General features: G+C 54.1%; 1 long non-coding RNA gene across 1 annotated transcript; it reads right to left on the reverse strand.

Moving 5' to 3' along the window:
* Positions 1 to 4,485: 4,485 nt before the first annotated feature.
* On the reverse strand, positions 4,486 to 8,440 carry LOC140594795 (uncharacterized). The gene is made up of 2 exons (XR_011996117.1): positions 7,856 to 8,440; positions 4,486 to 4,919 (listed from the first exon to the last, which is right to left on the reverse strand). It is a non-coding gene; the product is annotated as an uncharacterized lncRNA (long non-coding RNA).
* Between the last annotated feature and the right edge of the window lie 1,422 nt (positions 8,441 to 9,862).

Genomic DNA, 9,862 nt, shown 5'->3' on the forward strand with positions numbered 1-9,862 from the left:
GATAAGGCATCTCCCAGACTCTGGGACTGTCCAACGGAGACCCAATATAAGCTTTCTATCAGCTGTACAGGTCTTTTGAATGTGTGGGATGCTGCTGCCCGTCCCTGTCACCCTTGGCGATAAGATATGAACAAGCGCTGGAAAGCATTGTGATCCCACAGCCTGCACGCCACGGAATTCAAGATGAGCAGCCCCACAGGGCCTCCGGCAGGCACCACCCCACATCACAACGTGCCTTGTTTTTCTCCTCCACTACCATTCCACCCACTTTGGGGCCACGGACTTGCTTTGAGGTTTGGCATTTTCACATTTTTAATATAAACTCAGATGCTTAAGACACCAGCATCAAATCTTTAAAAAAAAAAAAAAAGAAATTAAAAAATCCCCAAAGCCAAAAAATAAATTAATTAATTAAAAAAATAAAAAAATAAAAATCCCAAAAACCTACTTCCTAATTTTCCACCTGCCCTTTGTCTCCAAAGAGGACATCCATGTAGGAGTCGCTTGGAGGTTGTAACCTTTTTCCTAAATGAAAAAAGCCAACCCTGTTTCCTCTTTCTCAGGCGCTCCAAACTCGTTAATCCCAAACCGGTGGGTGGTGGGCGGATGAAACCCTGCTGTGATTTTCAACTTGTGACTTCTCGATCCCCTGCTTCAGGAAGGCTGGGGTGTGGGAAGGTGGGAGGTGGATGTGACTGAGGTTTGTCTCTGTCGACCACGACCCTACCTGAGTCTGGCTTTGTCTGTCTTTGGTGGGAAATTAAAAAAAAAAAAATCAGTATCTGAGCTGGACAGGATCAACAAAACTGATGAAGGCTCTTTTTGTATGAATTAGGGAACACTGCTGAGGGTGGGAACCACTTTCCTGCCCTCCCGCCAGAGCCACAGGAGCCCCTTTGGTCCTTCTGACCCCCCTCCGCCTGGCTGTCTGCCCTCCCTGCGGTGTGGACCACGGGAATAGGCTCGCTGGCCTCGGGTCCCTGGTTGGGGGCAGCCTCCGGGATTCTCCTGCTCAAGACTGGAAGGAGACAGGAGAACGGGGAGGGCATTTATTCCCTCTGGGGCCATCCTCGTTGAAGGTCACTGGCCAGACCGGCTATCACAACAGCCCTGGTTTTCCATCATGCTCACACCAGACTCTTGCGACAACATCCTAAAGTGAAATAAGCCTGCAAAAAAAAAGAAAAGAAAAGAAAAGAAAAGAAAAGAAAAGAAAAGAAAAAAAAAGAAAAGAAAAGAAATAAGCCTGCACTGCAATCCTCTTCGCCATCTCTCCCCGTCTCTTTCTCTGTATTAGGGAATAAGCCTCAGTCCTTTCCTCTCCTGTGTCTCTCTGCTGTGTACTTCACTGCTGACACACCAAGTGTGTGTGTGTGTGTGTGTGTGTGTGTGTGTGTGTGTGTGTTGGGGGGCAGGGACGGAGTCCCCACACCAAGCGATCTAACTCCCTTCTTGAGAGAGCACCAGCTCCCAGAGGTGAAGGGCTCAGTCCCGCGAGGCTGCCCCCCCCACCTCCAACTTCAGGTGCAAATCACGAGTCCAGGTAGCCACCTGCGCTTCGGACTCAGGACTCATCGGCTGCAAATCAGAAGTTCCCATGACCACCGCCCTCCTCGGGTTTGATGAATTTACTAGGGCGGCTCACAGAACTCAGGAAAAGTTACCTACAGTTACCAGTTTATAAAAGGATGATACGGTAAAGGACGCGGAGGAGCAGCCAGGGGAAGAGTCACTGGAGTGAGAGTCTACATGGCCCCCCCTCCGCTCCGCGCAGGAGCCTCTGTCCCCGAGGAGCTGGGGTGCATCCCCCCAATACACAGATGCGTTCCCCGACCTGGACACTCTCCGAACACTGTACTTTTGGGGATTTTTATGCTACAACACACAGGCACGATGGATCACTGGCCAACTCCACTTTCAAGAGAGTGGGGGGTGGGGGGCAGGACTGAAAAGGCCAAACTTCTGACCACGGCTGGGTCTTCCCCGGTGACCACCCCTCCTCTGGGAGACCACCCGCCCCGAGTTGCCTCATCAGGACAAAAGACACCCCACCGCCCGGAAGGTGAGTGGGGGTTTCGGGAGCCCTGTGCCAGGAACCGGGAGGGCGCAGACCAATCTGCACCTTCTATTCTCTATTTCAGTCGCCCTCTGCTCCCTCCTTCACAGCATCTGTTTGTGCAGCACCTACCATGTGCCAAGCACGCGTGGGGGGCATGAGGGCAATGAGCTGGACGCAGCCCCTGCCTCCAAGGAGGATGTGGTGTGCCCGGGAGGGAGGTCGCAGAGCTGTGCAGGCCAGGACAGGAGTGTCTCCGACCGCCCGGCCCGCTAAAAGCTGGCCTCTGTGTCTTGACCGTGCAGCAAGGACCACGCGAGAGAAGTGATGGACAATCCCTCGGCATTCCTAATACCAGCCACTTGGGTTTCCCGGAGCGCTGGCCTCACAGGAGACCTGTGTCAAGGGCCTCCGCGTGGGGACAGGTGCACCCGTCAGGGGACAACCCCTTCCCTGCCTCGGTGAAGATTCCTAGCTGTTGGGGGATGTCAGGGGAATGGGGCCATCTGATGGGGAAGGATGTCTTAGGGGTTTCAGGGCGCCGGGGGAAGGCCACGGAGGAGAGGTCTCACTGATGCTCTTGGTTTTTGTTGTCGTTGTTTTTTTTAAGGACCCGGGGATCATGACCTGAGCCCAAGTCGGTGGCTTAACCGACCAAGCCACGCAGGCGCACCACTAGTGCTCGGGTCTTCACACAGGAAGGGGCTCCTTTAGTGAAAGTCCATGAAAGTGGCTTTAGAAAATATGACACACTACTGCTGGACTCCTGAGTCATCCAGTGACGCATCGGTTCCTGACTCGGCCTTCAGCTGCCAGGAAATCACTACCTGTTTCCCCAGGAGCCTTGGGAGCAGCTGCACTCAGAGGACCTGTGAGCAGCCCCAGGAGTGAGGGATGCAGGCTGCCTTTGTGCCTTTGTGGGAGAGCCCCAGCCCCCCTTCTCTCCCATGAAAACCAACAACAAAACCTATAATCACAACCCAATAAGTCCCCATACACCATGTGGCCTCCGCCCCTGCTGCTGGCCCGACAAGGACCCTGCACTAGGGGGCCCCCTGCCTGCCAACAGCATGAAACCAGCACTGACTGTGCAAGAAGAGCCCCCCAGGGAGGGGATGATCCCCTCCAGCGGAGGGGGTCAGTGGGACAGAGACAGAGCCGGGCCCTGGGGCTGAGTGGAGTTCGGAGAGGCGGCCCCGATGATGAGGATGGTGAAGCGCAGGGAGTGTTCTCGGCGTCCCGGGTGCTGTGCTAAGGGTCCATGTGAATGGTGTCACTCAGTCGGCCCTGAGCCCTGTGGCCATCGTCATCCCCACTTACAGGGGAGGAAACCAAAGGTGTTACGGGCAAGCGACCTGCTCAAAGGGACCCTGGAATGGGTCCTTTCACCAGACAGGGTGGAGAGAAGGGGGGCACAGCGCGGGTGACGGCCACGCCAAGCAGTGGGGCAGCACAGAGCAGGTTTGGGGAGAGGCAGGAAGTCAGCTGGGCTGGAGCGGAGGCTTGGTGCGGGGTGTCCAGAGACCGGGAAGCCCCGTGGTGAGGGCTTCCTGGGGCAGGCGGAGAGGTCAGGGCTGGAGGGGGAGGTGAGAGAGTGGGATGAGGACAGCCCTGCAGGCGAGGGAGCTTCAGGCAGAAGCACAACCCCCAACATCCCCTTTTCATTCACATAAAGCTGGGTTTGTTTCCATTTATCTGCTTGACTTTTCAGCCAAGATGCTGTTAGAAAAACATATTGCTCTAATTTAACCCACATGTGCATCCCCAGGACAGAGTCTAAAAGGAAACTTCAGGGCCTGAGCCCTCGGCCGTGTGGAGGTGGCAGGGGAGGGCTCGGGCCTCGGGACTGGCCCTGACCCACCTTTCGGGGACCCTCCTAAAGTGAGTCCCCCGCCCCACCTGTGTCCGGGGCAGGCAGGAGGGAGCGTCCTGAGAAGGGAGGCTGGCAAGGTGGCATCCGTGGCCTGCTTCCTGCAACTGCCCAAAGCTGGCGGGATGGAAAGAGGAGGAGGCGGGTGGGCACGGGGTAGGGACGGGGCCTGGCATGCGAAGCCTTCGACCCCCTTCCCCGGGGGGCTCAAAACTCTGAAGCAAGCGGAGGTGACAAGAGGGAGTTCATCCAATCACATGGGGGAGGTGCTGCCTGCAGGACCCAAACCGGCGAGAAGCCAGGCCCAGGGCTCCGCAATGGGGCACGAGACCACAGACGATCTGGCCTGCACGTCTGGTGCGCGTGATCGGCGTGGTCGGCGTGGTCGGCGTGGTCGGTGTGGTTTTGGAAACTGGTCTTGCAGCCCCACCTCGCTGGCCGAGAGCCAGCAGGGAACAAAGCCAGCGCGCTCGTTTCAATACTCTCCACAAACTCTGCTCCCGTCCCATAACTTATTTTGAACGTAATTATATTATTTGGAGGAACCGATTGCCAAAACTCAGAAAATAAAACCAATCTCCTACAGATGTTTATTCACGACCGGGATTGGAGGCGCAGCACCGAAGGGCACAGCTGAATGTCTCACTCTGAGTCAAGACCACGCACGCGCCTTCGTGGTGGCTTACGCGTCACAGTTCTTGGTGAATTAATTCTCAAGGAGGTGATCGTCCTTCCCCATGCTTGTCACCTCCAGGGTGGCTCCGTCTACAGTGAAACTCGCCGTCCTCTTGGTCTCGGCCTGGCTTCCGAGCAAAGGCACTTTATCAGATGAAGAAACCGATGTCTGAGTCAGTGCTGGAGCGAGCGTTCACGTAAGCAGCTCAGGTCTGCGACCCTCGGGGACCCCTCTTGCCCTTGAGGCTTCCAAGAGTTGACCCCTCGGTGGCGGGGAAGGGCCAGCGGAACCCATCTGGGGTGGCATCTCAAAGGGTGCTGCTGGAAAGAAGGGATTGGGGCCCATTATAGGGTTTTGGAAATGTACAGAAGTGTCTCTATCAGAAACAGCAAGAGAAATGGAAGTGATAGCTCGGAATGTCAGCATGAACTGGGTTTGCATTTACTGTCCACAGACTGGAGGACAGTTTCTTTTTTAAAGATTTTATTTACTTATTCGTGAGAGACACAGAGAGAGAGGCAGAGACACAGGCAGAGGGAGAAGCAGGCTCCCTGCGGGAACCCGATGTAGGACTCGATCCCAGGACCCCAGGATCACGCCCTGAGCCGAAGGCAGATGCTCAACGGCTGAGCCACCCAGGTGCCCCTGGAGGGCAGTTCTTGTTCATGGCTGTGACTGGTGGTCCCCATTTGTGTCTGTGACCGGGCACCCTCCTGGGGGTCCCCTCCACCAAAGGCAGGGCAGGGCTCCCTGGGTCTAACGTTGAAAGCTTTGAATCTTCCAGGCTACCAGCCACTCCTCTCGATCTCTAGACAGAGGTTAAGCCCGGAGCCAGAATGCATCTCTCAGGAGCTTCCTCAAGGCTGGAAGGGCCTGGAACACCCCCACCTGTCCCAAGGCACGGAGGCCTCCCCTTAGGGCCCTTCCCAGACGAGCAAAGGTAGGGAGGCCACTCTGCGTTTTGCAAAGACTGCTGTCCAGGCCAGGCTTGAGCTGCTCCGGTTCTGTCGGGAGGTTGGCTCAAGCCTTTCCCTGGCCAATCCTTTGAGGGGGCCCCTACGCAGAGCGGCGGGTGAGCTATCACGGTGGAGACTGTGAGCAAGACCCCAGGGCCACGGGCAAGCAGAGCACCCAGAGATCCAGAGCGCTAGATCCACACGTGTTCAGCCCCGCACCCACATACGGATCCCAAGAGAAGGCCGAGGACCCGACCCCTTTGAGCATGATCACCTCACAGGAGGCGAAAAAGCAAGGAAGCCCTAAGTTCAAGGCCAGGTTCAGCACTGGCACGCAGCCACGACGCACGGGCTCCGGGGAGGAAATCCAGCAGCACACAGACCTCAGGCGGCAGGTCTTAGACGTCACTTTACCTCCTTCGCTGGGGCTGAGCCTAAATTTTGATTTATCAGATTGGCCTTTCCAAGTCCCAGTGACCAATTAAGATGAAAGGGCCAGGCAGCCCGGATGGCGCAGCGGTTTAGTGCCGCCTTCAGCCCAGGGCATGATCCTGGAGACCCGGGATCGAGTCCCACCGGGATTGAGTCCCACATCGGGCTCCCTGCATGGAGCCTGTTTCTCCCTCTGCCTGGGTCTCTGCCTCTCTCCCTCTCCCTCATTCTCTCTCTCTCTGTCTCTCTCTGTGTGTCTCTCATGAATAAATAAATAATAAATAAAATCTTTAAGATGAAACGGCCTTTCACCGTTCACAAAGCCGATCAGTGCGGCACCGCCGTGTGTGCCAGGTCCCCGGCTCACAGTCACCGAGGCTGCCCATGTGCCTCTGATGGAAACTTTTTTATGGTTTGACAAGAATTTGATGTGAATCTTTTTTTCCACCAAGGGCCGGGCCTCTGGACACAATGCTATACAGTAACCCTGTAATCTTGGGACTTAATCAAAACATATTCCAACAACTTATTCTGGTGCTACAGATGAATGTTTATTTTAAAACGATTTGCTAGAGCTTTTTTTTTTTTTTCCCCTTTCTTCTTCTTCTTCTTCTTCTTCTTCTTCTTCTTCCTCTTGGAGCTAGATTTCTCCCCGCCCTAAGTCGTCCTCTCCCCCTCCAAAGACTGTGTCATATGCTCAGGTCGTAATTAACCACAGAGCTGTTTCGGAGAAGGGGACAACGAGAGGACATTTGACAAAGAGTTAACAGATGTCATCTCGGAGGCTGCTGGCCCACTGCTGCTGGGTCATTTGTGGGATGGAAGCTGATTTTGCTGCTGTTGTCAACAGAGAGTAGTAATAATTATATGCAGGCTGCATTAGGCATAACAGATTGGATGTAGAACATTCTGTTAGAAACCGGCTCGTATCCTGTTTCTCTCGAGATACAATGGAGAAGACCCCTCGTTCCCAGCCCTGGAAGTCATCCCCTAGGATTCTCGCAGACTTTCCAATAGAGAAATAGGTCATGTTCCTGCATGGCAAATGCTGCCGAGGTCCGGGTATGGCAAAAAGACCGGCTCCAGAAGGAGTGCAGGCACACTCCAGTGAGCCAGCCTCACCGCACCCCAGAGCTGCCTTTTTCCATTTGAAAAATGAAAGAATTAAATTCAAAACAAACAACTTCAATTTAACACCAAACTACAGGATAACCAATCTTAAAAATGTCACAGCGTAATGGATCTTAATACCCATAGAAAACACAAAAACAGCACCATTGTTCCCCAGCAAGGCAGAGCAACCTCGCAGAATTTCAGTGAAGGAGAAAGAAGGGAAAAACACCTTATTACTTCCAACCCCTGCGAGCCATTTTGGTCTCCAAAGGTTTTAGGCTGCCCGAGGCCGTGTGTCTGCAGTGTTTCGGGAAATGACTTGCCTTTGCACGAACGCTGCTCTGTTCTGCAGCGAGGCTGCTTGCCCCGGAGCAGCGCCGCTCCATTTCTGGTTAACTCTTCCTTCCCGGGCCCGCCGCGCAGCAGCAGCGCAGCCAGGGCCCAGGGAGGCCAAGGCCAAGGCCACGGCCGCCCGGCCTCCTGCAGGGCAGCGGGGTCCGCAGCCAGGCCAGGAGCAGCTTCTCAGAGGTGGCGGCTCCTGCAGGAAGGCTGGCTGCCTCCCACCCCACCCCACCCCTGCTTTTTCAAGACCCTATTCTCCAGGCAAGCTATAAAGCAACTCTCAGAAGACCCACAAATGGCACAGCCGAAGCCAGGGGACACAGTGGGACCTGGTGAAGCCAAGAGCGACCGATCCAGCCTCTCGGGCGGGGGGGGGGGGGGATCCCCCCACTCGGGGAGGGACAGCTTACCGCCTCTGCCCCAGGCCCGGGCAGGACGCTCTTCTGCTGCTTAGCACCGTGTGAGCAGGGCCCAGCCTGCCGGCTGGACAGGAACCAGGCTTGAGGACACTTCATTCCCCCGTGACTGTGACCGAGGGACGCAAAGTGACAGAAACACATCCGCCTGAACATCTGAGCGGGGGAGAACGACAGAAAACCGCTTAGCACTTAAGAGGTTAACACAATTCCTAAGTGTTCGGCAATCACTGCAATTTAGTGCCATTTCGATTATTACACAATAAACAGACCCTGTTGTCTGGAAGCAAATTTTTATGAGTATAGCTGAAGGGGCTGCAACTTATTTAGCTGCTGAAACTCGCAGGGAAGGAGCATTTCCGAATGCTAAGACCACGGATCAGAAATGCAGGTAGCAGACAGAGGTTATTCTTGGGTCACTGCTCTGGCGAGCTCAATGCCGTGACCTTTAAAATGAGGATATCGTTAAAAGGAGATAAAGTTCACCCAAGTGTTCTTTAAACAGAACCACTTTAATCACGATCCTGTTGGGTTTCCGAGTGAAGGATTTGGGGATTTTCAGAAACATGTTGTGTTCAGGAAAGAACATCATGTTAACATGGACTGGGGGATGTGTAAACCATTTGCCTACCTCGAATATACATTACACACACACACACACACACACACACACACACACAGGCATGCATCCACATCCAAAACAGCCAGTCCGTCCACACTGGCCGCTGCTGTCTTTCACAGGTACATGGGTGCAACGATCACAAACCAGGTCACATTCCTAATATAACAAGAGACCCAGACATTGAAAGTGGAGAACAGAGAGGTGGGCAGATACTGCAGCTCACAAAGCCTGTGCAAAACTTCACTACACACTCATCTCCGGGAGGTACTGCTTCCCCGCCGAAGGCACCCAGGGGTTCAGCTCTGGGGAGAGAGAGAGCCTTTCCCCAGCTCCACTAATGGAAGGAAATCACCCAAAATACACTCCAAGATTCAAGGTTAGAATGTGCACGGACGCTTCACTTTTGTACATTTTGAGACTTGCAAAGGGCTCTCACGTCGATGAGGTGTGAAGCAGCCTCCGAGTGAGGCAAGGAGGTTATTTTTACTCCCATTTTCCAGATGACATAACTGAGGCTCCACCTAAGAAGAAACAGTTTGGTTAACCCCCACCAACAGCTGCTATATTCCAGGAACCCCTTCCAGAGGGGATGAAATCTCAGAGGGAAGGTCTAGGCTCCCTCCTTTGGGGGAATAGGACAAGCTTATAGTATAGGATCTGGGCCTCTAACCACACAAGGTTTCTGGGACCCAGAATGTTTAATGTGGGCAGTGTGGGAGGCAGGGCAAAACCGCAAAGTCCACCCCGATCCCAGAGTAAGTATGTCTGCTACTGGGAGAGTCCTGGTGGCAGGGAGGGTTCCTCGTGCCCAGGAGGCCGGGCTAGATCCTGGGTCTGTGTTAGCCCGGCCAACAGCAGGTGGTACAGAAAGCAGAAAGGTGGTCTCAGCTGCAGACATATAGGTAAGAGTTTCCACTCTACCTCCAGCAGATCAGCACCAGGTGGTCTAAGGAGCACACCCTGAGAAACCCCAGTTTGGGTCACATTTCTTTGTGTGTAGCAACCTTTGGTTTCTCAACAATGCTGATGCTCCTTGTAGGGATAATGTTCAGTTTCTGATGTGAGTTTATGAGATCCTCTCAACCATCCTCCAGACTGTCCTTCCATCCATCCATCCATCCATCCATCCATCCATCCATCCATCCATGTATCCATCCATCCATCCATTCATCCATCCATGTATCCATCCATCCATCCATTCATACATCTATCTATCCATCCATCCATGTATCCATCCATCCATCCATCCATCTATCCATCCATTCATCCATCCATCCTTCTGTTCAACAGATCCTCCTCAGACACTTATTCCATGTCTGGCCAGGTTCTAGATGCTGGAGCGATACAAGGCCCCAGCATGCATATGAGGGAAGACCTTC

Source organism: Vulpes vulpes, chromosome 1 (assembly GCF_048418805.1).
Source record: "Vulpes vulpes isolate BD-2025 chromosome 1, VulVul3, whole genome shotgun sequence".
Taxonomy (NCBI): domain Eukaryota; kingdom Metazoa; phylum Chordata; class Mammalia; order Carnivora; family Canidae; genus Vulpes; species Vulpes vulpes.